This window comes from Dermacentor variabilis, unplaced genomic scaffold (assembly GCF_050947875.1).
Source record: "Dermacentor variabilis isolate Ectoservices unplaced genomic scaffold, ASM5094787v1 scaffold_14, whole genome shotgun sequence".
Taxonomy (NCBI): domain Eukaryota; kingdom Metazoa; phylum Arthropoda; class Arachnida; order Ixodida; family Ixodidae; genus Dermacentor; species Dermacentor variabilis.
In genome coordinates, this window is record NW_027460302.1 from 11,147,135 (window position 1) to 11,174,634 (window position 27,500).

The window sequence follows — 27,500 nt, forward strand, 5'->3', positions numbered from 1 at the left end:
GCCGCTTTAACTTAACGTTATATTATTGGTTTTAAACTGCATGCTATAAGGCTCAAGAGTGTTGGTGCAGTGCAAAGGACGCACTGTTCATCGAAAATCACCTTTGTTTCAACATACTAGGCAAATATATAATGTCTAAGTGCACTGACAAGGCTTATGCAATTAATAAAATACCAAGTTGCTATGGCGTAGTAACGGACCTGGCCAGGGAGCCTTGGGCCTTGGGTGCCAGGTGGAGGGGGGGTGTCACATATGCCTGTCGTATATGCAGGCTTGAGCGGGCGTAAATGGTACCGGAGCGGTTCATGTCCAGGGCGCTCCTCCGATGTGCTCATGTCCCACCATGGTTCGTGTATCGTCAATATGTATACTGCGTTCCATTGATGAGTTTTGTATCGTTTGTATCAGTTTTGTACCAGTTTCGCGATATTGAATAAGAACACTGTCTCCTAGCAATAGCTAGGCATCTCTTTGTCATTTTGTTATCACGGTGGCATCCCACAGGGCGGGGTATTGAGCCCTATGCTCTTTCACCTAACTATGGTTGGCCTTGCTGAAATATTTCCCAAGACAATTCACCAATGTATGCTGATGATATTTGCCTTCGGCTTTCTGCGGTGACTCATCTTCAAGTGCGCACAAGAATTCAGCGGGTAGCCACCCGAACTTGTTCGTATCTCTGCAAACAAGGCCTTGGTGCGCCCATCGAAAAATGTGCATTAATCACGTTTACGTGCATACCCATGGCACCATAACTTCTTTCCCTCAATGGCCAGGGTATCATTTCCCAGAAGTATCATTGCTTCTTATGTGTAATAATTGACCGGGACCTTTCATGGAGCCCCCACTGTATCTACCTGAAGCGGGCAGTAATTTTGATTGTACATATAATGAGGTTCCTGTGTGGAAAAACCCGGGGCGCGTCCGTATGTTCCATGCTGCAGCTTTGCAGAGCACTGTTTATGGGTTCTTTACTGTACCGCTTGCCTGGCTTTGACGAACACATGTAAAACAAACATTCGTACCCTCAAACATTTGCAAGGTCAGGCTCTACGGACATGTCTTGGACTACCAGAATCTGCCTCGACTCGTGCAACACTCATGCTTACTAGAGACTATTTGGTTCCAATTTCCAACATACATAACTACTGATAACCTTAAAGCACACATTACCCTCTCACTATATTGCTGCTTTACCAGTACATGGACCTAAAGCCATATTTTCCAAACTTTTTGCGACACAACAAGGCTACCTTCCGTCGGGCTTTCCCAAGAAGCAAGGCCACTGTTGCCCTTCTGGTGCGTACCACAGCCACAAGTACGCATCACGATTCGGGAATTATGAAGAAGACCCGTCAATGGACAGTGGCTCTACGTCAGTTCAGACTGTCATTACTGAACGAGACATACGAACAAAGAACGCAGATTTACACTGATTGATGTGTCTAAGCCACTACTAGCTCCACAGGCACCGCTATCATCCTGGCCGTACAAGTCCCAATTACGTTTAAACTGTTCCATATAATGACCTCTATGACAACCGAACATGCCGCACTACATGCCGCTGTTAATTACATCGCACAAGCCAAAACTTGAAAGTGGGTAGTTTTCTGTGACTCCAAGGCAGCTCTTCCGATTCTGCAGTCAGCCTTACGACGCAAGACCCATGAGCAACAGGTGTCTTAGACCAGAGAGATTCTCCATCAAGCCCTCATAAGCGGACATTACATCTTCCAATCGCTTCTGGGGCAATGTGGCATCGTCAGAAGTGACCTTGCTTATGATACCGTCTGGTTAGGCTATAAAAAAAACCGTGACACTTCCTATACGCTTATCAAGGACAGGCACTGCGAGGGGTCGTTTACTTGCTCAAACCAAGACTGAAACTTTGTGGAACACCCCGATTATCTCCAACTGCCGTCTCCACTGGCTGGATCGTACATTGAGGCTCCAGATTCCATCGAACTTCTTCCGCCGTGATGCAATTTTACTGTGCCGCCTCTCGATAGGGGTGGCTGTTACGAAAGCCTACTCATTACTAATTGCAATGACCGACACACCAATTTATTACTTGTGCAAATGTGAAGAGATGATCAAGCACTTGTTGCGTTTTTGTTCTCTACGTGATCGAATGCGACATTCTTCAGATGGGGTTAAGCCGATTAGATAGAAGACCATTTTCAGAGACTAAGGCTCTTGGACCATGGCACCACGCGTCGCAGGCTCACAAAGCGGTGTGGGCACTGCTAAGTTTCATGAAATCGACTGGCCTCAGTGACTGATTATAGGCGCGAAGTTATGGACATGGCACGTGTTCAAACTGATAGCACCTTCTTCCCTCCTCCTCCTTTTCTTTCCTTATAAACTTTTGCGTGTCTAGGTCGTAAACTGGACGCCCATCTGGCTGACCTTCCTTCCTACCTTTCCTTGCTTCTTTTTTTCTTCCTCTGCCTCCTCCTTCTGTTGTTGTGTGACTTCATGTCACAAATACAGTGTCCTGTTTTTTTACAATAAGGTGAATTTCTTGATGATATTTCCCGGTGTTCTATCAGGTTAATAATAATATTTGGGGTTTTACGTGCCAAAACCACTTTCTGATTATGAGGCACGCCGTAGTGGAGGACTCCGGAAATTTTGACCACCTGGGGTTCTTTAACGTGCACCTAAATCTAAGCACACGGGTGTTTTCGCATTTCGCCCCTATCGAAATGCGGCCGCCGTGCCCGGGATTTGATCCCGCGACCTCGTGCTCAGCAGCCCAACACCATAGCCACTGAACAACCACGGCGGGTGTTCTATCAGGTTGTGTGTCATTGTCACCACTAGGAACTCAGTATTGTGCAATATATGGTGGATAATTAATAAAGATATATTAAATAACTGCTTAATTAGCAATTATAGAGGAAACAATGCAATTCGGGGACTGAGGGCCCAGATTGACATCATGAACTCAACAAAAACTTCGCTAAGCAACATCATCTTGGGTGCTAGAGCATGCAGTACTTTAGCACTGTGGGTGGCCTAATATGGCAGTACCGAAAGAAATATGAAATAGTGCACCAGCAACATCGATCTCTCTATCGTCTCATTTTCTCTCTGGCATGGCGATCATGGTGGCCTTCTAGTTATTTTCATGGTGACACCAGGAATCGATGCGGAGCGTGCTCTATTCTGTTTCCAATTTTGTGGCGGTACCGCAGCTCGCATGATCACGTTTGCCAATAACAGCAAATAAAGAGAGCGAGAAATCCTGGAAGCGTACTACATCAATTTATTTGGCGAAGGCTGCATTAGTACAACATCAGTGCGCTTACTTGAAAATGAATTTTCTTTTTTAGATCGGTCACGATAGACGGAATAACATGACTTTTCATGCTCTGATTGGTGATGCTATTGTAGTGCATGCTCTGCTGACCTTGCTGGGACTACGCCGTTTCTAATAAAGCTCAGTTGATAGTGCAGTCGTTGTGGTGTGAACCTCTCTTCTTGTCCTTTGTGTTTTGTGACTGGTTTTTTCCTTCAACTATGTACCAACTGGCCCGGATTTCAACCCTTCTACGTGAGGCAACACAGTGTTAAAGCCTCCGCTGCTCTGAGATTACCGAAACGCTAACTGTCGGTGCTCGTGATCGTCGTGGTGCATTACTTCGCTTCCCCGCTCCTACATGGCCAGGCCATCCCCGTCACCACAGATCATATTTAACGTGTTCACGCCGACGCCACATGAGTTACAGAAAGCTGATGGTGTACCCCGGCATAAAACACTTTCGTTTCTGAAACACTTTCCGCACATTGTTTATCTTTCGGGTCGGATTAGCCTGTGACGTCTTGCCACCTACGGAGTGCAATTTTAACATGGATTATCAGTGCTTACATGCTGCCTGCTGCTTCGCTTGTGATGGCACCAACTAAGAAAACGCTTGTTAACCGGCGCATAAAAGCAATTAGAGGGCAGTAAATGGGATATAATAGGACTCAGTGAAGTTAGGAGGCCGAAAGAAGCATATACAGTGCTAAAAAGCGGGCACGTCCTGTGCTACCGGGGCTCAGCGGATAGAAGACAACTAGGAGTCGGATTCCTGATTAATAAGAATATAGCTGGTAACATACAGGAATTCTATAGCATTAACGAGAGGGTGGCAGGTCTTGTTGTGAAACTTAATAAGAGGTACAAAATGAAGATTATACAGGTCTACGCCCCTACATCCAGTCATGATGACCAGGAAGTCGAAAGCTTCTATGAAGACGTGGAATCGGCGGTGGGGAGAGTGAAAACTAAATACACTATACTAATGGGCGACTTTAATGCCAAGGTAGGCAAGAAGCAGGCTGGAGACAAGGCAGTGGGGGAATATGGCATAGGCACTAGGAATAGCAGGGGAGAGTTATTAGTAGAGTTTGCGGAACAGAATAATATGAGGATAATGAATACCTTCTTCCGCAAGCGGGATAGCCGAAAGTGGACGTGAAGGAGCCCGAACGGCGAGACTAGAAATGAAATAGACTTCATACTCTGCGCTAACCCTGGCATCATACAAGATGTGGACGTGCTCGGCAAGGTGCGCTGCAGTGACCACAGGATGGTAAGAACTCGAATTAGCCTAGACCTGAGGAGGGAACGGAAGAAACTGGTGCATAAGAAGCCGATCAATGAGTTAGCGGTAAGAGGGAAAATTGACGAATTCCAGATCAAGCTACAGAACAGGTATTCAGCTTTATCTCAGGAAGAGGACCTTAGTGTTGAAGCAATGAACGACAATCTTGTGGGCATCATTAAGGAGTGTGCAATGGAAGTCGGTGGTAACTCCGTTAGGCAGGATACCAGCAAACTATCGCAGGAGACGAAAGATCTGATCAAGAAACGCCAATGTATGAAAGCATCTAACCCTACAGCTAGAATAGAACTGGCAGAACTTTCGAAGTTAATCAACAAGCGTAAGACAGCTGACATAAGGAAGTATAATATGGATAGAATTGAACATGCTCTCAGGAGCGGAGGAAGCCTAAAAACAGTGAAGAAGAAACTAGGAATTGGCAAGAATCAGATGTATGCGTTAAGAGACAAAGCCGGCAATATCATTACTAATATGGATGAGATAGTTCAAGTGGCTGAGGAGTTCTATAGAGATTTATACAGTACCAGTGGCACCCACGACGATAATGGAAGAGAAAATAGTCTAGAGGAATTCGAAATCCCGAAGGTAACGCCGGAAGAAGTAAAGGAAGCCTTAGGAGATATGCAAAGGGGGAAGGCAGCTGGGGAGGATCAGGTAACAGCAGATTTGTTGAAGGATGGTGGACAGATTGTTTTAGAGAAACTGGCCACCCTGTATACGCAATGCCTCATGACCTCGAGCGTACCGGAATCTTGGAAGAACGCTAACATAATCCTAATCCATAAGAAAGGGGACGCCAAAGACTTGAAAAATTATAGACCGATCAGTTTACTGTCCGTTGCCTACAAAGTATTTACTAAGGTAATTGCAAATAGAATCAGGAACACCTTAGACTTCTGTCAACCAAAGGACCAAACAGGATTCCGTAAAGGCTACTCAACAATAGACCATATTCACACTATCAATCAAGTGACAGAGAAATGTGCAGAATATAACCAACCCTTATATATAGTTTTCATTGATTACGAGAAAGCGTTTGATTCAGTCGAAACCTCAGCAGTCATGGAGGCATTACGGAATCAGGGTGTAGATGAGCCATATGTAAAAATACTGGAAGATATCTATGGCGGCTCCACAGCCACCGTAGTCCTCCATAAAGCAAGCAACAAAATCTCAATAAAGAAAGGCGTCAGGCAGGGAGATACGATATCTCCAATGCTATTCACAGCTTGTTTACAGGAGGTATTCAGAGACCTGGATTGGGAAGAATTGGGGATAAAAGTTAATGGAGAATACCTTAGTAACTTGCGATTCGCTGATGATATTGCCTTGCTTAGTAACTCAGGGGACCAATTGCAATGCATGCTCACTGACCTGCAGAGGCAAAGCAGAAGAGTGGGTCTAAAAATTAATATGCAGAAAACTAAAGTAATGCTTAACAGTCTCGGGAGAGAACAGCAATTTACAATAGGCAGCGAGGCACTGGAAGTCGTAAGAGAATACGTCTACTTAGGGCAGGTAGTGACGGCGGATCCGGATCATGAGGTGGAAATAATCAGGAGAATAAGAATGGGCTGGAGTGCGTTTGGCAGGCATTCCCAAATCATGAACTGCAGGTTGCCGTTATCCCTCAAGAGAAAAGTATATAATAGCTGTGTCTTACCAGTACTCACCTACGGGGCAGAAACCTGGAGGCTTACGAAATGGGTTCTACTCAAATTGAGGACGACACAACGAGCTACGGAAAGAAGAATGATAGGTGTAACGTTAAGGGATAAGAAAAGAGCAGATTGGGTGAGAGAACAAACGCGAGTTAATGACATCTTAGTTGAAATCAAGAAAAAGAAATGGGCATGGGCAGGACATGTAATGAGGAGGGAAGATAACCGATGGTCATTAAGGGTTACGGACTGGATCCCAAGGGAAGGGAAGCGTAGCAGGGTGCGGCAGAAAGTTAGGTGGGCGGATGAGATTAAGAAGTTTGCAGGGACGGCATGGCCACAATTAGTACATGACCGGGGTTGTTGGACAAGTATGGGAGAGGCCTTTGCCCTGCAGTGGGCGTAACCAGGCTGATGATGATGATGATGATGATGAAAAGCAACAACGTCAATGGGTGAATCTCGCTTTGATCCGGCAAGAGACACGCCAGTCTTAAGCAGAACTCCTTTACACGTTTGCGGTGCATGCTGCGAACTCTGCCCCTCGCACTCCTGAAGCTGAGCGCGTCACAAGTGGCTGCCCAAGGCACTGCAGAGCCAGACCAAAATGCTCTTACCTTCGCTGAAGCAACTCGGCAGCAGGACGCCAACTGCCAACAGGACGCTGCAGCGGACCGCGAGGTCACGAGGCGATATACTAAATACACGTTCGTTTTCCCTGGTACAGCTCGCGAAGGCCTGTGGTTTATGGCGGATGTGCACAGTGCTCCACCGCGTGCAATGCAGTGTCCTTAGTGGATGTTTCCCGGTCACGAGGCGTTCCACTACGTTCGCTTGTGGCAATTGTCGAGGATTTCTGTGCACTGGTAGGGTGCCGTTGAAGACTGCTTGCAACTTAATTCCTTATGTACAAATAGCATGCAACAACTTCTGTGACGACATGTTTCACTTTCGTGTTCCACCAATTCCTATGAAACGCGATCAACCATATATTATTGTTAGCTTTCCTTCGCTTGTATTTCGAATGTCAGATTTTGCCTGGCTATGCTGCTTTAAGCTAGGCTTGTTGCAGTCTAATTTTTTTTCACTTGGCCTTACAGTCATGCAGAAAATTTTTGTATAACAATTCATTGTTTGTGCTATTTCTGTGGTGGGCTCTCATTTAAGAAAATGCAGGCGGGTGAATTGCCAGAACTCTCAGATGTAATGACCACCAACACAGGCATATGCAGCTCATGCTGTTTCAGGATATTGTAGATGGTATTTATTATGGCGTATTGAAATACAATGCCTAATGCAATTCTTTATATTACAGATATATACTGGGAGCACCCGACGGCTCTAAAGAGAGGCTGGGGCACCTTGTTTCAGGCCTGAATGGATTCCCGGTTTTGCCGCATGGCAACCACTGTCTATTGGACGGCCGATCAACTGAGGAGCCGCAACGTGACAGGAACACTGTCAAATAAGTGCCGGGCCAAGGGGCAGATGGAGCTGAGGCCCTCTTTAACCCGCCGAAAAGGTGGCCTCACAAAAATGTTTGCAACATTGCGCATTTAGATCTTATACTGTGACATGCACTGAAATTTTCAATTCATTGAACTACTGTTTCAACTGAGGTGGCCGACCACTGCGCAGTTCACTTATTCCGATTTTTGAACGTTTCAATGTTCATAAATCATTGGAATTCAGTATGCTGAAGTATCGGAGCACGAAGCCTCTTGCATGTGTAAGGTTGGCTATGTTGGCTGTACTTTATCAATGAAAGGAAGTAAAGTAAAACCACAGTGCTTGGCGCAGTTTCAATAGTTTCTCCTGCTGAGCGTAGGGTCGAGATTCACGGTGGCCGATGCCTGATAGTCCCAATAATCACGAATCTCAAATAATGCATTTGCCAGGAAGTTATATTCCAGAAGTAGCGAAAAAGCTTGTCAATACGTTGTTGCATGCACATGCACTTGCACGCTACGTGGCCAATCGGTATTTTGTCCATGTCATGGCATAGCTACAGATAAATGCATGCATAAATTCTGCACTCTCTGGAAACATGAACAGAGATAGGCTTCTCTCAAACACTTCAATGACCGTGGGTTACTTCGCAAGAGTCATTGTCTGCCATTCTTTGTGCTCCAATGTAGGCATTAAGAGTAGTCAGCAACATTTAAAGCTGCTTGATGGCTGATTGTAACCACCTAAAAAATAAGGAAGAATGTGTTGCTATTTAACACAAAAGAACAGTTACATCGATTCCCACAAACGTGTACGAGATCCACATCATTCTTTAAAGTGAATCTTTCTTAGTGAACCTGCCTGCGCCTCTCTTGTCGGCGGTGGCTGCTAATTGTGTGTTCTCGCTGTGGCTGCGGCCTCGAGAATCCGTCAAGTGACCACAGGTGTGAGCTGAATTGCCAGCCGGCAAAGGCCACGCCCTAGGAGACTCCAAGTGCCGCGAACTCTTCCGCACTCCCTACGAAGTTGAGAAGCGACAGTGAGAGAAGATGAAACAAGCAACGACGACTGGTGAGGGACATCAGAGTCGACAACGCGAACCCAAAGGGGACTTCAAGTTCCGCGAGGACTTTTTCCCAAAACTGGAAGCAAATCAGGGCAGACCATCGCCGCCGCACAGAGGACGCTCCGGTTCCCGTGCCAGGGGCCAGTCCAGGGGGCGCTCGAGCTCAAGGGACCCTGCCAACCCATGGAGACGAGGAAGGAGCAAGGAGCGTAAGGGTGTGAATTTTGCGGGCAAGGTGTCCCAGGAAAGTAATCAGAGGGATAAAAGGGACGAAGAAAGTGAGAAATTAGAGAAAATGGTCGAAAAATTAACGGGGATAGTCGATTCGCAACGGTCCGAAATCCAAAACTTAAGGAAATCACAGAGGCAGGCAACCCCTCCTCCGCAACAACCCACTAGACAGATGACCCCCCCCCCCCCCAGCGCTACGTCAACAGCCGCAAGGAGAGGATAAGATGGTCACAGAGGCGTCGCTCCCGCCACCAACGAAACGCAAAATTCAAGGCGCCGACCCTATTCAGGCTATAGAGAAAAGGGTCGAAAATTTGGAAAGGTTAGAGGCCAAGATGAATGAATTTATGAACCATATAAACATCGAAATTCAAGCTGTCTTCGGGGCAGTTCAGAAACAGGCCGAGCAATGCCAAAGGCTAAGGAATGAGACGGTCGCCATGAACGGGTGACAACAGAATATGGAGCAGATCGTCACGCAACTGCAAAATGGCCAGGTGCACAAATGAAAATCAAATCTGGCAGTGGAACTGTCGCGGCTCCCGGCGCAAGCAGTCGATTCTGCAACAGTACCTTCCGCTATTAGATGAGACTCCTTTGGCGATTGCCCTCCAGGAAACTGGAGGACCCACAAAACTGTCAGGCTATCAGGCATTTCATAGTGGCAGGGGGGAGAAATCCTCGTTCACAACGCTCGTGAAAAGAAATATCGCGGCCATTGAACACGACCTAGAGTCGAGAGAGATCGAGGACGTGTTTGTCGAAATTCTAACCGGAAAACAGAAGGACTCTAGTTTATTCCTTCTAAATTGATACAGCTCACCCAGGCAAAGGAAGGTGACGTTCAGGGCTCTGCTTCGCAAGGCCCTGAAAATTTCAAGCAACCAGCCACTGTTGATAGTGGGGGACTTTAATGCACATCACCAGGAATGGGGGTACCCGCACTAAAGCCCGAAAGGCAGACAGCTGTGGGAAGATACGCATGACATAGGGCTCACTCTGCACACAGACCCTGAGAGTCCAACGAGGGTGGGCAATAGCGTTAGTAACGATACATCTCCAGATCTGACATTCTCGAAAAACATTATAGATCTCGAATGGCATAATTCAGATCAAAATTTTGGCAGCGACCACTACATAATTGTTTCCATACTGAAAGAGGGCCTTCAAACGCGCAGGGCTCGCGCGCCGGCCGTCGTTGAATGGGATAAGTTTAGAGACATCAGGAGAGAGCAGGAACTGTGGCCCATCAGAAACATCGAGGAATGGACGACTGCACTCAAATCGGACGTTAGAAAGACGAGAAAAACGCTCGAAGGGGATAACGCCCTGGAGATAGCGGACAGCCGTTTTCTGCATATGTGGGAAGCTAAGCAAAGCATGGAGCGTCGTCTCAAAAATCAGAAATGGAACCGCAACCTCAGAAGAAGGATTGCTCCGCATAATAAGGAAATCGAAGATTATACTTTTACAATTTGCGAACAAAATTGGGCCAACAAGTGTGACGAAATGGAGGGGAGCATGAACCTCTCCTAGACGTGGAGAGAGAGAGAGAGAGAGAGAAACTTTATTTTGGTTCCTTCAAGGATTTAGCGTCTCGAGGTCTCGGTCGTCTTGGGCGCCGGCGACTTGGAGCCTCTTCCAGCAAGGGTGGGCCCCTATTCCAGGGCTCCACTGAGCCTAGCTACCTGACTAGCGTGCTGCACTAAGGCCCTTTGGGCCGTGAGCTCGCAGCTGGTAAGCCGACTCTCCCATTGCTCCGCACTCGGGTTATTGTGTTGGTGGAATGATTTATTGTGTTTACATTCCCATGTGACATGGTATAGTGTGGGTGTGGCCCCGCACCATGGGCAGGTGTCTCTGTATTGTGTTGGGTACATTTTGTTCAGGATGTATAAATTTGGGAAGGAGTTTGTCTGCAATCTGCGCCAACTCGTTGCTTCCTCCTGCGTTAGAGCTTTGTGGGGTGGGGGATATTTCGCTCTCGTCCCTCTGTATAAGTTTAAGATTTCTGTGTATCCTCCCTCACAAGCGTGTGGGTGATACTCCGGGGCGCGCGACTGCTCTGCTCGGCACGTGGTCTCTCGAGCTAGGCTGTCTGCCCTTTCGTTACCCTGTATGCCTGCGTGGGCCGGAATCCAAATTAACTTGTGCGTAACGTTCCTCTCTGCGAAGTTGGCTCCGCCAAGAATTCTGAGGGCGGCTTTGCTAATCCTGCCCCTCGTGTAATTTCTGCACGCTTCCTTTGAGTCTGTTAAGATGTTTAGAGGCCTGCCTGTCCTATATCCTTCTACTGCCACCAGCGCCACGGCAATTTCTTCGGCCTCCGCTGTGTCGGCTGCCTTTACCGTCGCACATGTGATCAGATTCCCGTCACCGTCCACCACCACCGCCGTGGCCGTGCGCTTCCCTTCTCGCGGGTACGTGGCAGCATCCGTGTACACCGTGTTCTCTAGTAGCGCGAGTGTCTTTTCCACGTATTCGGCTCGCGCCTGCCTTCTGCCCTCGTGGAGGTTGGGGTCCATGTTCTTAGGTACTGGCCTAACGCTTATTGTTTTTCTTAAGCAGTCGGGCACGTCTGCGTATCTATCTACGTGTCCACTCGTGTCCCGTCCCAGCCTAGTCAGGAGCGCTCTCCCTGCAGGGGTGCTTTTGAGTCTGGCTTTTTGCGTTTCAAGCAGGGCTTCCGCCAGTTCGCTGAAAGTGTTGCTGATGCCCAGTTGGAGCAGTTTTTCGTTTGAAGTGTTTTTTGGGAGATGGAGAGCCGTCTTGTATGCTTTCCTGATTATCGTGTCCGCCTGTTCCCTCTCTCCTTTGGTCATCGCGTGGTACGGTAGCGAGTAGATGACTCGGCTGACGACCAGGCTGCCGACTAGCTTGAGTGTGTCTTCCTCTTTCATGCCGTATCTTTTTTGGGAGACCCTGTTGATCATCCGGCCCACCTGCTCCGTCACTTTGCTCAGCACGCTGATGGTGCGGCTGCATTTTCTGCTGCCCTGTAGCCACATGCCCAGGATTTTGATCATATTCTTTTCCGGGATGTTTTGACCATCAAGCGTTACTTCCAGCGTTGCTTGGGTGGGGTGTCTACCTACTCTCAGTAATTCGGATTTTTCTGTGAAGCATACCAGTCCCCTCTCTCTGGTGTACTTTTCGACACAGCGCGCAGCCTCTTGTAGCTTCTCTTGTTTTTCTCCCAGTGAACCTTGCGTGACCCAAACCGTGACGTCGTCCGCGTACATCGCGTGTTGGATGCCATGAATCTCGCCGAGTCGTTTTGCCAGGCCGATCATCGCCACATTAAATAGCACGGGCGATATCACGGAGCCTTGGGGTGTGCCTCTACATGGTGTGGAGAAGGTGTCGCTTCTCAACTCCCCCAGCCCTACCGTTGCCGTTCTGTCGGTTAGGAAGTCCTTGACGTAGTCGTGTACTTTCCTTCCGCAGTTGGTGTTGTTGAGGCCCTCCATTATGGCCGCGTGGCTGACGTTGTCGAAGGCGCCTTTGATGTCGAGCGCCATCACAACGTTTTCACCCGCCTTGGGCATTGTGTCGAGTACCTCCTCTTTGAGTTGCAGGAGGACGTCCTGCGTCGATAGGTTGGCCCTGAAGCCATACATGCTGTCAGGGTACCACCTCCCGTTCTCCAGGTGCTGCTGGATCCTTTTGGTGACTATTCTCTCATACAGTTTTCCCAGGCACGACGTAAGCGAGATCGGCCTGAGATTCTCGATCTGTAGTTTCTTGCCCGGCTTGGGTATCATGACCACGATGGCGTGTTTCCATTCCGCCGGTACCTTCCCCTCTTGCCAGAGCGTGTTGAGGTACGACGTCAGCTGATCGACTGCCTCGTCGCTTAGGTTTCTTATGAGCGAGTTTCGAATCTTGTCCGCTCCCGCCGCTGTATTCTTGGTGGCCGCTCTCACGGCCTCGGTGACCTCCTCTCTCGTGATGGGTCGGTCCATTTTCGGGTTTTCCTCACCGAGATAATCTCCTTTGTAACCTTCGATTTGGTCTTTCCCGTAGCATTTTTCTCGGACTTCTTTCAGGAGCTGCTCTTCGGAACCTTCGTACTGGTGGACCAGTCTTTGGATCGATTTGCCGCTTTCGGACTTGTTCTTGCTAGGGTCCATTAGGGCCTTGAGGATGCGCCACGTTTTGGCCGTACTTAGGGTCCCGTTCAGCGAGTTGCTAAACTGTTGCCACCCCTGTCTGGCCAGCTGCGTCGCGTACTCCTCCGTCTGCCTAGTGATGTCCGCTATCTTCTTCTTTAGCTTCTTATTTAGCTTTTGTCTTTTCCATCTCTTGGTGAGCCCGCGTCTAGCCTCCCAGAGCCTGAGGAGCCGCTTGTCTACCTCCGGTGTTTGTTCGGTTCTATGCACTTCTTGCGTGTACATTTTTGAATTTGCTTGAGTTGCTGGCTCCACTCTTCAACCGAGGTAATGTTACCCTTTAGCTGTCGACAGTGTGCTCTAAAGGCGTCCCAATCCGTCAGCCGAGCCGTACCAATTTTCCTCTTGACATTGTCTGCCACCGTGCTGACTCTTATTATGTGGTGGTCGCTGCCAAGGTTCTCGAGCAGGTTTTCCCACTCTGCCTGCTTGGCGCCCCTGATAAAGGTTAGGTCGGGACACGTGTCTGGACTGACGCTGTTTCCCTGTCTGGTCGGCTGGTTTTCATCGGTTAGCAGCTCGCACCCGGTGTTTTCTGCCGCCGTGCAGATGCCTCGTCCCTTCTTGTCTTCCTTTTTATAGCCCCAGCGCGGGCTTTTAGCGTTAAAGTCTCCCGCTATGATTAGGGTGTTTTGTCCCGCCGATTTTTTGGCCTCCGCGAAAAGTTTAATAAAGTTTCCTTTTGTCTGTTTAGGTGGGCTGTACAAGTTTACTATGTACGTACTTCTAGCCTTTTTTTTCGTTTTGGGAATCACCTCCGTGATCACGTGTTCTATCTGGGTGTCCTCGATTTCTTTATGCGCTATGGTTACTACTTTGTTACTTATGAGAGTCGCGGTGCGGCCACTCTCCTGGCACGTGTAGCCCCTGAGTGCGGGGGTATTATTGGTTTCCTGTAGCATGATTATATCTGGTGGATCTTCTCGCGTAGATATGAACTTTTGCAGGAGCCCTTGCTTGCGCTTGTACCCTCTGCAGTTCCAGTGCCATACTTCTAGTTGGTTTTGTCCTGCCATGTTGCGTTGTTACTATTGTTGCTTGTAGCTTGGGTTTCTGATCCGAATCTCCTGTCATTGTATAGCCTATCCCTGGCGTAATTAGTGGTTTTCTGCGTGTTTTGATTTTTGACGTAGTTACGGAAGCTCTGCTCCTGCAGAGCTATCTTTTGTTGCGTTTGTTGCATCTGATTTTGCATCTGTTGCATTTGGTTTTGAACGCTAGTCATGAAATTCCTGATTTCATCATTAAAGCTTTTCTCCTCTGTGTTTTGCTGCACTGGTGCCACGGCCTGCGGTGGTGGCGTTGGCGTTCTGATCGGCGAGTACCCCGCTCGTCTGAGCGCTTGCATTTCTTTAATTAGGTCGTCTATCCTCTTTCTGAGTTGTCGCGTTTCTTCTCGGCTTAGCTCGAGTTCGCGTTTGAGACTTTTGTTTTCTTCACTTAGTTGTCTTTCGGCCGCTGTCTGCGTGTTGTTAGTGTGTGGTCCCGAGTGGGGAGCAAAAAGTGTTTTGGGAGGGCCGGTCCCCCAGCTCACCTTAACGCCGCCGCCGCTCTTCTTTTGCTGTTTTTGCTGCTGCTGCTGGCCCGTGCCGCCCAAGGGTGGATAGGATCCGTCCCGGTTGGACCCTCGGCTCTCGCTCCGGCCCCGGTCGCGGCTCCAGCTCCGTGACCCGCTCCGGTAGGCATTGGAGCTTTGTTGACCCTGGTCCTGGCCCTCGTCTCGGAACCACCTCGGTCTTCTTGCGCCGCCTCTGCTTCGGCTGCGGCTGCGCCTCTGCTGCTGATGTCCCTGGGGACCTCCTCGCAGCTCGCCTGCCGTCTTGAGTCGTTGCTTGCAGTCCCGCGTGCCTGCAACGTGGTCGCCCCCGCATATCAGGCATTTGGGCGTGCACTGGTGTTGTTCCGCTGGATTTTGGCAGCCACATTGCTTGCAGGCCTTGGCCTCCGGATTCGGGCAGACGTCCGACCGATGCCCCTGCTGGCAGCACGTGGAACATCCTCCGGCACTTGTTGGACCCCGCAAGCTCGAAAACTCAATCCGGTATAAGATTGGCAAAAGCTAGGCACGCGTTCGTAGGGAACCATGATTATTTCATGAAGAAATTAACTGAGACGTTCGTGGGGGAACCATCGCCAACTCCACTACCCGACTATGATGGAGCGCCGAACGAGGCGTTGGACGCCCCCATCACAGAAGCGGAAGTGAGGGCAGAGATTGTAAGACTCAGAACGAAGTCGGTTCCGGGCCCTGACGGGGTAACGAACAAAATGCTCAAGAGCTTAGACGATGATTCCATTAGTTATCTAATGAAGTACATGCAGGAATGTTGGGATAAAGGAGAGCTCCCACAACAGTGGAAGACGGCAAGCATTATTTTAATACCGAAACCCGGGAAGCCTCCGCGATTGGAAAACTTACGGCCAATTTCCTTAACTTCATGCGTGGGGAAATTGATGGAGCACGTCGTCCAGACCAGACTGATGGGCTTCATGGAGCAGGGCGATCTGTGGCCACATGAGACGGTCGGGTTCCGACCTCACTAGTGTGCGCAGGACGTCATGCTCCAAATCAAACATGATATAATAGGCTCAAGTTCTAAAGATGCAAATGCAATTCTGGGACTGGACCTCACGAAGGCTTTTGACAACGTAAAGCATGAGGCGGTCCTGGAAGGGCTGAACAAGGTTAATGTAGGTACCAGGACATATTGATACATCAGGGACTTCCTGAAGGGAAGAACTGCCTGCATGAGGTTCCGAACGCTGGAATCCCCCACAATTGGGCTTGGGAGTAAGGGTACGCCCCAGGGATCAGTGCTGTCTCCCCTACTCTTCAACGTGGCTATGAGAGAACTCCCAGAGCAATTGGCAAAGCTCGAGGGATTAAAATTTAGTATATATGCGGATGATACCACCCTCTGGCTCAACCGCGGAAGTGATTCAGCCGTCGAAAGCCTGCTCCAGGCCGCCACCGACATCATAGTCGATTACGCGGCCGAGAGAGGCCTAGCATGCTCGCCGCAGAAATCAGAATTGTTTATATACAATCCGAAACACTTAAGGTGCAAAGCACCGTCGGAGATCAAAATTAAAGTGGCGGCTAAGGAGGTACCGATAGTCGAGCAAATTAGAATCTTGGGCCTGATTCTCCAGTCACACGGACACAATGGCGAGACCGTCAAGAGGCTGCAGAATTACGCAATATAGACCCTGAGCCTAATTAGGCGGGTGACCAGCAAAGGCCGAGGGCTAAAGGAGAAAAATTGAATAAAACTAATACAGGCGTACATATTCAGCCGGGTGGGGTATGCAACGCCATATCTGGATTTGAAAGCGGTGGAAAGAGAAAAGATTGATTATCTAATGAGAAAATGTGTAAAAGGAGCGCTGGGACTGCTCATGTGTACATCGACAGAGAGCCTGATGGCTCTAGGAGTGCACAACACATGGGCAGAACTGGCGGATGCTGTGCGAACCTCTCAAATTGAGAGACAGCGCCACGAGGACAGGGAGAGCCATATTGGCGAAAGTTGGAATAAAGCCGGACAGAGGCCCCTTCCAAAAGCTGGAAGTAGATAGGGAAGTGAGAGAAAACCTGATTATCCACCCCCCCCCCCGCCAAAAACATGCACCTGGAACATAGCAAAGACAGGAGGCATAAACGAGCCGAAGCATTAAAAATTAAATTCGGTTATATTTCGGAACATGAGGTGGCCTATGTAGACGCGGCAGGAGGTAGCGGCAGTTTTACGGTGGCGACGGCCGTCTGCGGTCGGGGGTATTCCCGTCACCGCTGTCACTCTGCGCGGGCGCAACATAGAAGTTGCCGAGGAAATTGCGATCGCATTAGCTTGCGCTGGAACGGACGCGAAATTTGTGATCAGTGACAGCAAAACTGCCATACAAAATTTTAGCAAGAGAAATCTCGCCCTTAGCGGCCAGAATCCTAGGCCCGAGAAAGTAAGATAGAAAAATTCAAATAATTTGGGCTTTGGTGCACGAAGCCGTACCCGGCAACGAGGCGGCCCACCAGCTGGCTCGAGATCTCTTCCGCCGAGCCGCTACGGGGCCCCTCGATGACCGAGGGAGCGGAGAGCGCATGCTAAAATATGGGGAGATCACGCAACATTATAGATTGGCTCGTAGACTGGTATCCCACCAGACCCAAAATTAAGCTACAGACAAGCAGTCTGTTGCAGGACAAGTGGGTTGAGGCTCGGGCAAGAAAAGAGGTCCGCTAGCAAGGGGCACTCTGCTTTTAACACTTAGTGGCGCATGGGCACTTCGCGGAGTGCTCTTATCAAGATGAGCGCCAGCCGACACAGCACCACCTCCCCTTTTAATGGAGCGCACAGTCATTCAGAGTCCAGCTTAGAATCTATCTGGCGGGCCACGATTTCGCATGGGGTAGCACCTTGCGTTGGCGGGTGCTGGTGTTGCCTGCTGCGCAACCGGAGTTACCATGGGCAGTTGTGGACTGGAAGGAACTGGTGCGCCGGCAGTGTCAGGATAAACCAGAAACTCGCTGGTCGTTACTTCGCCAGCTGTTCCATGCCTAGGGGTAACGTCCTCTGCAGGCCTCTGTAGCAGCTGATCCTGGTGACGACGCCAAGTGAAGGTGCCCCTCGGGGTGGTTACACGTACTTGGAAAGAGACAGGTCCTGTTTGAGCAACAATCACAGCGGGAGCCCACTTTGGTTTTTCCCGAATAATTACGTGCTAACACGCTGTCGCCTACCAAGAAGTGACGTTCGCGACACGGACGACTTAGTGCCTGAGTGCACTGTCTTTGTGCTACTCTTTCCCCCACGGAAGGCTTTACGGCCTCCAGCCGACTACGTAAGCGTCGTCCTAGGAGCAATGCCGCTGGTTATTCACGAGTCGTCGCATGTGGCGTGTTGCGATACAACAGCAAAAATTTATGCAGCTTTACCTGCCGAGTTCCTCCTGTGCCGTCTTTGCGCATCGCATTTTTTAAGGTCTGGATGAAACGCTCTGTCAACCCATTGGAGCTGGGGCGATAGGGAGCCGTGAGGACGTGCCGCGCTCCCATTGCCTGAAGTGCTTGAGCTCCTGCGAAACAAACTGAGGTCCATTATCGGAAACAATTGCTTTAGAGAAAACAAAACGTGCGAAGAGCTCGGCCAAACAACGAATCGTGCTTTCTGTAGTTGTCGATCTCATTTCGAAAGCCTCTGGCCATTTAGAATGTGCATCGAGCACCACTAAAAGCATGGTATTCTGAAAAGGTCGCACAAAGTATACGTGAACACGCTACCACGGTGAAGTAGGCCATGACCACGTGTGAAGAGGTGCGTTGATTGGAGCGTTACGTTGCTCTTGACAACTAGCGCAGCTTCTGATACGAAGTTCCAGGTCCGCCTCAAGAGTTGGCCACCACACGTGGCTGCGTGCTAGTTCTTTACTGCGCACGATCACGGGATGGCCGTCATGGAGTCCGTCCCGAACGAACCCTTGCACCTTTGCAGGCACGACTACTCTTGCGCCCAGCATGACGCATCCCTGATGCACCGTCAGTTCGTTGCATCTGCAAAAAAAGGCTTCAACTGTTCATCCTTGATCGACGTGGGTCATCCCTCATTTGTGAAGTCCTTGACTTGACAAAGAATTCGGTCTTTACTTGCGGCAGCCGCGATATCTTGACTAGAAAGAGGCAACGAGTCCAAGCGCAACGAATAAAATGTTTCTTCAGTTTCTTCGGTTTCCGCTTCAAGATCTGGCAGCGGCAGACGCGAGCAGAAATCGGCTTCCGCGTTCTCGCTCGATTTCTTGAAGATAAGATTGTACGAGTAGGCTGCCAACGTAACGGCCCAGCGTTGCAAACGAGCAGCAGCGATGGTGCGAATCTAGGTTGTCGGGTCCAATATTGTTCTAAGAGGCTTATGATCTGTGACCAAGGTGAATGAGCGCCCATAAACATAGAAGTGGAACTTCTTTACACCGAAAATGATGGCTAACGCTTCTTTGTCCATTTGACTGTATTTCCTTTCCCGCTTCAGATAGCGTTCTTGAAGAGTAAGCAATGGGCCATGCGCTTCCGTCATCGTAGACATGAAATAGGACTGCTCCTACACCATACTGCGACGCGTCGCATGACAGCGTAAGTTGTCTTTCAGGGTCGTAGTGTGCGAGCTTCGGTGGTTGTGCCAATAGCGCTTTTACTTGGTTGAACGTTTTTCTTGCATGCTCGTCCGAGTACCACACCACCTCTTTTTGAAGAAGTCTGAAAAATGGTTGAGCTGTTGTTGCTAACTGGGGCACGAACTTGCTGTAATAGTTGACAACGCCTAACAAAGACTGAAGCTCCTTCTTTGATTTCGGTTCTAGTGCCTGAAGAAGTGCGTCAACTTTATGTGACAATGGGGAAATGCCTGCAGCGCTGATTTTGTGGCCAAGGTAGTGAAGTTCGCTTTGCAAAAACGAGCACTTCTTTTCCTTTACCCTGACACCTCGGCTTTGAAGACGCTCCAGCAGCGCTTCGAGATTAGCTAAGTGGTCTTCTAATGTTTTCCCAGTTACTAAAATAGCATCTAAGCAGCAAACACCCTTGAGGTCCTTCAACATCGTGTCCATTATCTTTTGGAAGATCCCAGGCGCGGAAGCGATTCCAAAAGGTAATCGGTTGACGACAAACAATCCCTTGTGCGTGTTCAAGGTTAGGTATTGCTTTGAGGTATCAGACATGACCACTTGCTGATAAGCCCGGTTCAGGTCGATCTTTGAAAAATGTGTGTCTCAATACAGAGCCGCGAACAAGTCATCGACCTTCGGCAACGGATAACGTGGGCCGTCAAGGCACGGATTCACTGTCACCTTATAATCGCCACAGAGGCGTATGCCCCGTCTTTCTTGGTAACGGGTACCGTTATCAAAAAAGACGTTGGTAACGGGCGTAATCTGATGTGGCAACGGCTGTTATGATGCGCATTTTTCTATCTTGGAAAGTTCAAATTCAACTGCCTTTTGCAGTGAGAACGGCACGTTTCTTGCTTTGAGAAACTTCGGTGCCTGATTAGGCTTGAAATACAACTCGGCCCTTTCTTCTGTAATAATGGCTAACTCATATTTAAATGAGTCGTACTTTGCCATCAAAGCCTTTCCTCTAAACGACAAGAAAAAGGCAGCTGTGACCTTGGCAGATGGTGGACGTTCCAGATTTTGCTCCACTCCAACCTAATTGCCTGAAGCCATTCCCGGCCCAGTAATGGCAGCCCCTCGTGGTCGACGACGTATAGAGGAAGGCTCGCCGTGTTGTCACCGTGCTGCGCCTTGACTTGTAGCACGCCTTTCGGGATCGCCAGGGCTCCTGTATAGGGGCGGAGCTTGACGTCTGTCGGGTTGAGCCTGGCTGATGAAAAAAATTGGCGGTATTGTTTGAAAGGCATGATTGTGACGGCGGCACCTGTATCTATGTCCATAGCCACTGTCACATCATTTACTTTCATCAGTACCATGATAGGCTCAATACTGGGAGCAGATAGGCCCTTTACGGCTACCACTTCAGAGCGTGATACGACCGATAACGTTTTTACAGTGTCCTTGATGGGGCGTTTCCCACGCGACGTGCCGGAAGCGCTACGGCAAACTCGTTGCAGGTGCCCCCATTTGTTGCACTTAGAGCATTTGTAATTTAAGTGGGGACACGCTTTGCCGGAATGTATCGGCGACCCGCAGCGAAAACATGCCTGCGACCGGACACTCGAAGTCGCCTGTACCTTATGCGTGGGGTTGACTGCAGACACACCTGTACGGACTTCCGCAGTGCTTTTCGTTGCCGCCTCCATAGCCACAGCGCGCTCTACCCGCTCTCTGAAACGTAAGCTCGCTATCCTCAGGGAACAGCACTCGCTGTATATCCCCCCTTAACAAGCCGCAGACGAACCGATCCCGGAGGGATTCATCTAACCCACTTCCAAAATCACAGGTTCGTGCTAGATTCCGTAGCTCGGCAACGTAATCAGAAATGGAGTCGCCTTCGAGTTGCTGCGTCCTGTGGAACTTTGCTCGCTCGCCAATGACCGACGGTTTCGGCGACAGATAGTCCCCCAGCGTCTTCTTTAGTACCTCGAAACTCTTGGCTGAAGGCAGCTCCGGGGCAACCAGCGATTTGAGAAGACTGTAAGGACTGGGGCCTATGATGCTCAGGAATGCATGTACTCTGTCACCTTCGGGAACGCGGTTGACGATAAGAAACGACGTCAGCCGTTCTTCCTACGACGCCCAGTCATTTGTGGAAACGTCAAATGGTTCGATCTGGCCCAGTTGAGCAGCGAAGTGCGTCGAACCTGCACTGGCTTCTTCGTTCATGATATCAGTCAGTGAAGAAAAAAAAAGAATCACTCTTCAATCGTCAAAACTGAACAGAGGCTGAATGCCGAGAACACTTGCCTTCCTTGACGCTGCGCAACTCTTCAAAATCCCATCTTCGTTGCCACGTGTTAGGTTTCGCGCCAGGCGTGCCGGAAGGATCATACAAGTTCCGGGTGAACGACGTTTATTAACCAATTCTTGTGGGTTAAGGCTCGGGCTAGAAAAGATGGCCGCTAGCAAGCAGCATTCTGCTTTTAACACTTAGTGGCGCATGCGTACTTCGCAGAGTGCTCTTATCCAGATGACCGCCAGCCGACACAACAGCGTGGAGACGGCTACAAACTTATACGTATCCGCACCCGGTCAAGGCGAACCACATGTTCCCCGAGGCCAGGAGCGATAGATGTAATCTTTGTGGGGCGAGAGAGACCCTCGACCAAATAATATGGAAATGTCCGTACTCTCCCGGGGGAACGCACAAAATAGGTAGTAGACACACCTGGGAGACCCTGCTGCGCAGCTCGGACTCTGTGCTCCAGCTCCGGCTCGTCCAACTGGCTGAAGAGGCTGCTGGGACCTAATACCTCCCAGCCTGCATCTGAGGCGCGGCACTGGCCCCCTGACCTGCGTGTCGGGGGTGGGTAGATAACCTTATCCGTTGGACAATAAAATTTATTATATCTATCTATCTCGCTGAATTGCTCATACTCGTATGTGAGACAGCGTGTCCATGTGGACCGTCAGATCTGTGCCTCTCAGGAGTGGTTGGGTGCCCCAAACAAATAGTGCCGAAAGCCTGCTTGCCTCTTTCAACCCCGATAAGGCTGGTTGTATTCACAGGTGCATTGCATTCTTTGCCAACATGCCACCTAAATTCACTTTGCCCTCACATTGTTTAAAAGAGCACAAACACGTGTTATGGCACTCGAGCCTTAATTATGCATATTTATGGAACACTTCACAGTATACATATACATTCCAACTGCATTTATAAACATGTTTTTGAATTTGCTCTTTGCTTTTTACTTCCAGCTCTCTTGGGTGTATATACATGGGCAGCCATGTGCCCGACGAGTACCAGAAAAGAAGGATGATGAATGTTCGAAAGCACCTTGCAGAGAAGCCAGGTGACGTGTGACGGAAGTGATTATTTATGACGCAAGCTTTTTGCCGACTGTGGTACTTTCTGTAAATAAAGGTAATTTCGGGGACCCAGAGAAAGTCTTAATTTCTGCCAAATAACACAAGGCTGTGTATGTGCAGGCCTAATAGGCTTAGGCCATGAGCTCCAACACGCCGATAAGCATACAAACCGATACACCAAAAGGCCGATACGCCAACAGGCCGATTAGCCAACAGGCCATAAAACCGACAAGCCGATATGCCTGATTTCTGCATAGCCAACAGACTGGTAGCTTGTTGGAATTTTTTACAGGGCCGTCGCCTACCAGATTGCTCCTGACGCCCCATCTGCTTCCCCAGTTCAGTAATACCATGCACGTAAGACGAGTGAAGACGTATCACCCTCCCAGTGACAACATTTAGACGCTCCGAGACGTCGCTTCTGCCGCCAAGGGGATTATGCTACACGCGTGCATATTTTGATTGTTTAAACGAGGCGCGTGGGTGCCAGCACTCGAGAAAAGAGGAGGAAGAACGAACTGGGCTCGCGCTTTGGATCTAAGCTCAGAGCGCTGCAACCGCTGTTGTAAATATCACCCGTAAATAGTTGCTCGTCTTATTGACTTTATTCGTTAATTGAACGTTTAAGCAATTTTGCCACACACACTGATTACGAAGTCGGTGGCTACGACACACAAATTTTGTGTCAGTTATCGTTTAAGTATTTATGCTACTGAAACAGATGTAGCGGCAGAGATTCTTCTGTAGGTTACACACTTCTGATCAAAAAAGTGATGAAACGAAAGCCGCACAATATCACGTGACGACAAAAGAGGCAAGCAGCTGGAGGTGTGGGGAGGAGAATGGTAAAAAGTAAGAGCAACAGTGCCAAACATTAATTGATGGGATTATTTTTATTCATTGATAGTCTTTGCATAAGCGCCACCTGCTGCTTCACCTGGTCAAGTAGTACAATTCCATTCTTTGCCATAAAATGCACTAAGAAGTACGTTAACCTTTAAAATATAAATAAAAACAGAACGCCGACCAAAATGGGGTTGTTATATATAAGATACTGTGCGCAGACTGCATATATGTCTAAATTGGTGAAATTGGCAAGTTTAGCAGTGCTTAAAGGAGCACAAGAACGATGTGAAAAAGAAAAAAGTCCCTTCCAGTGCACTCGCTGAAGACCCGCAATCGAAGCAACACGACTTCAACTGCAGCCAAGCTTCAGTCTTCGCCCAAAAAAATAACTGGACGAAACGATAGTATTGGATTACCTGACTATCGAAACAACCGTACACACGCTTAATCGAAAAGATGGCAATCTCCCGCCAAATGCATATTATTTAGCTTCTCACAGGTATGTTCTATGACAGTGCTGATATTTTCCTTATTACATTTCTTTTTGTCATTGTTTAGTATGTTTTCAGTTGCATTATTTTGTTAGTATTCTAGATTATGTGCCCTTCAAGGAATACGAAGTGTCCTTGCGCTGTCATGAACATTGCCTTGTGGGACCAGTCAAGCTGTTTATGGCTGCTTTTAGTCAGGTGTTGGTTTCTAGTGTATACTGGAAAAATAAAATTGCAGTTCAACTTGCCAGCACCTCAGTGGCATGAGCGCTATGCAGTGCTCTTAATTTTAGAATATTTCTGACCGTTAAATTTTATAGCGAAATGAAAAGCTTTGCTGCTGAAGATGACAAAAGACGGAGGGGCAACAGTACTTTTCTTTCTTACTTTATCTCTTGTGGTGTCAATTCGCAGTGAATTGGATAACCTTACTGAAATTTCAATGTTTTAAAAAGTTGCAGCTGCTTCCCATTGAATCGAAATCAACCTGGCCAACTTTCAACATTTTAACAAGTAGGTGCTTGTATTTCTGCTAGCAGTTGGTTAGTTCGATGAATGCAATACCTGCGGGCCATATTCTGAGATTTCATTTTTATGTTCTTTTTGCACAGTATGCTGCTGTGATCTAAAAATGCTATGAACTGGTTTGAACCACACAAAGCAAACTTTCTTTAGAGGTTTTGATCTCGTGAACGGTCAAAGTGTTGAGTACATCCACTGTGTACTTCAAGGTGGCACTAAACAACTGATTGAGGCGATCTCGACTTCTATGAACAGCATCCAGAGCTTCTATGTTGATAATGTGGCAAATTAAAGTTAAACGCACTTCATTTCAGCTTTGCTTGATCATTTACGTGTCATTTGGATATTCTGGTGCATAGCTAGGACTGTAGCATGACTGTCTATATAGGACTGCCGAATAGAAGTCATCAAAAATGCTGTGTGTCCAGTATACAAAACAAAAGGCTGGCTACAACAACGGTCGCTGCTTATTATAAACACAGCTTCAAGTCCCAGTTATCACAGACACCAGCACATCCTCCTGTATGTAATAATAAAAAAGTACTGTTCAAGCATGTAAAGGGATAAAAAACTGATTTTAGGAGGTGCTTTTCTGTGGCAAAGTGCAGAATATATCTTCCACTGTACCTAAGGACACGGTGACGGTTTTTTAAATTGATTTAAAAGTCTTCAAGCAATCCACCTTTTTCATGGTGCGAAGGTGCATGCGCCCTGCCCTAGCGGATTAATCGCAAAACATTTGAAAGGCATGTGTCTGCAGCTGCGCGGCCTGATGTCAGGGAACAGTTCCCCGAAAAAGAAAGGACGCGCATAGATGCACACTGCAGCGAATACTCGTGCTGTGTAATGCGTTGGAACTCCACTGGTATGTAGCTATGCGTCAGTGCAGTGTCAAAAATGTGTGTATTGTAAGACTGTAACTCAACTGAGAAATAACAGCCAGGGCTTCCTCTGGATTGCACCATGAAACGTGTAGTTGCCACCCTGCATTGATGGCTAGCAAATTTATTGATAAACCCCTGCCTTACTCTTGGGAGACGCTTCAAAAATCCCAGGTTGCTGACGAAGCCTTCTTGCAACCTCGGCCCTCTTTTGCAGGTGGTGGCAGCGGGTGCCTGCCTTCACGTACTCGTTTAAGGCACGGCAAAATTGGGCCGATAAGATATTGACAAGGCGCTGCGACGCCGACAATTGGCCAATAGTTCAGTAGAGTGTGTCGTTGACACCATTTTATCAATATAGGCCAACAACGACGCAACCGACAGGTGCGAGTTCTCGTAGCGTGACTGCACTTGTCGATGGCACCGACAAAATTCTTATATAATTACCATGATCGGCTCAACTGAACCCCAAGCGAATGGCGACGGAACCGACAGCGCGATGTCCACAGCTCCTTTGCTTGTATATATAATTATAATCGTGTTCCAGATCACTTGAAATATGCATTCAAACTCGAATTGCACAAGCCTCAGTCCTCTCAACCTGTGCACATGAAGTTTGGGCCAAAGTTGATCCTGCTTAGCGGACGTTGGGTTAGGCCTGGCCCTCTGAAGGTCATGCACCCGCTAACTGTAGACCTGAACATAAAATTGGCTGTGTTGCGAGGCTGCGAAGATATCGAGCTTTTTTCCAGATCCAGCGCTTCGTAAACTTTTGCTGGTGAGTGTACGTTTAGGAGCATGTTTATAGGAGTATGTTTACCTAGGTCAATTACTGACAGGAAACCCTGATCACAAGACGGGAATTTACCAAAGAATATAAACAGATTAAGCGGTGGTTCATTGGAATTACGGAATGGCTGTCAACGAAAGTGCAGTTGACAAATGCAGAAAATTAGGTGGAAGCTTGCTGCACCAATTTCAATGTAGAATTTTTTGTCTTAGATGTAGTTCCACCTGCATTTTTATCGAGAAGAATCGTTGCATCGAATGACTAGTCGTCACTCTTTAGAAGGAATGGCTAAGTAAAGCTAGTTGCTTATTGACTATAGGCAGGGACTTTCGTTTTCAGGTTTCATATTTGCGTGAAATTTGTAAGGACGTAGGGGGTAGGGGGGGAATCTGCAGATTGCCTTAGTTTAAGAATAAAACCAAAGAGACTTTGAGGTTTTGGCTAACCGGCAGCCCAAAATATTAGATTTTCTAGTAACTTTCACAAACAATTTAACACATGTGATGACCTCTTTTTGGATATCAACATATTTAAATTGGCAAAATAATTCACTGGTACATGTAATAGCAAAGAGCTATTTGCAAGTCACGTGTCGTTTTATTTGTACAAATATTCCTTGGCGGCATACAAAGTGTACAAAAAACAAGAGACGTGTTTGGCACTTCCGTATTTATTTTGTTCTCTGCCCTTACAAAGGAAAAATATATATCTGTGCACATTGTGCGATGCTTTTCCTTGTCTTGCATGCCCTTGTTAATGTTGTTTATGACAAGAGCATTTCAGTGTACATTCCAAAACCTGTCAGGCCTTTAGTGCATTTTTTTTTTGGTATCACCATATGTTCTTGCAACAAAATTATTTGAATGCCAACTAGCCAAGTCTTCAACGTCACAGCTTGTCTTCAACGCCACAGCTACCATTCACAATACAGAGTATTGTCAGTGCTGCATTCAATTACTTTTGCATTACCACCTCTTACAACAGAATTTGACATAGGGCTAGTTGGATTTTCGCTAGCTTTCGCACTTTGTCTTTCTATGCCAGAACCGCATACCTACCACCATTTGCATGTGTGAGACGTGTTTCAAATGCATGGCAATGCACCACTGTCATATTCATGTAAATGCCGTGACTTCAGGTGCTGTCAACTGCCACATGATCGCTTTTTACTTAAGCACACTGCGTGGCTGCATAGCTTATGAAATGCATTCAGATGACGTGAATGCTAGTTATGCAGCCATGCATTAGAGTAACAAATGCACATGCAATATTAGGAAGAACGGGTCGTAATTGACCTTCAC